A 684-nucleotide genomic window follows, 5' to 3' on the forward strand; every position below is an offset into this window, starting at 1 on the left:
ATATTTACTATATTATATACTTAAATAATATCTTAATCTATTTAGATATTAAGGACTAATATATAAAAGATTTATATTTAGTCCTATATTACTTAAAGGCTATTAAGCTTTTTATAAAATTAAAGAAGTATAATTTCTATTAAATAGAAGTTAATTTCCTTAGGTTTTATATTACTTAAGATAATATTAAGATAGACCTAGATAGAGTCTAAGTAGTTACTAAATAGCTAATACTAAAATCCTTCTAAGATATCTAAGTTTTCTTTAATTTCTATAATTTCTATTATAAATTTATTATAAGATATTCCTATATTATAGCTTCTATAAATAGTATACTTAAGGGAAACTAAAATAGTATAAAATTAAAAGTTTTTATCTAAATAGGGGAAATATAAACTATATTTAAGATACTTTAGAGAGTATTTACTAAAGCCTTAATACTAAGATATTATAACTTAGTACTAGAGATTAAGGTTAAGATTAATATATCTACCTAAGTAGTATCTAGTATACTTTTATAGAAATATAGTACTATCTAATACCTAATAGCTTTTTAGTTAAGGAAGCTTTTAGATATAGAAAGATATTAAGCTATAAAGTAATAAAAACTTCTTATAATTATAGAAAGCTTAGATTATTAAATATAGTACTTATAAGGACTTCTTAAGAAATTTCTAGTATTTA

Source organism: Colletotrichum gloeosporioides (genome assembly GCF_011800055.1).
Source record: "Colletotrichum gloeosporioides strain Lc1 chromosome Unknown consensus_50, whole genome shotgun sequence".
NCBI classification, from domain to species: domain Eukaryota; kingdom Fungi; phylum Ascomycota; class Sordariomycetes; order Glomerellales; family Glomerellaceae; genus Colletotrichum; species Colletotrichum gloeosporioides.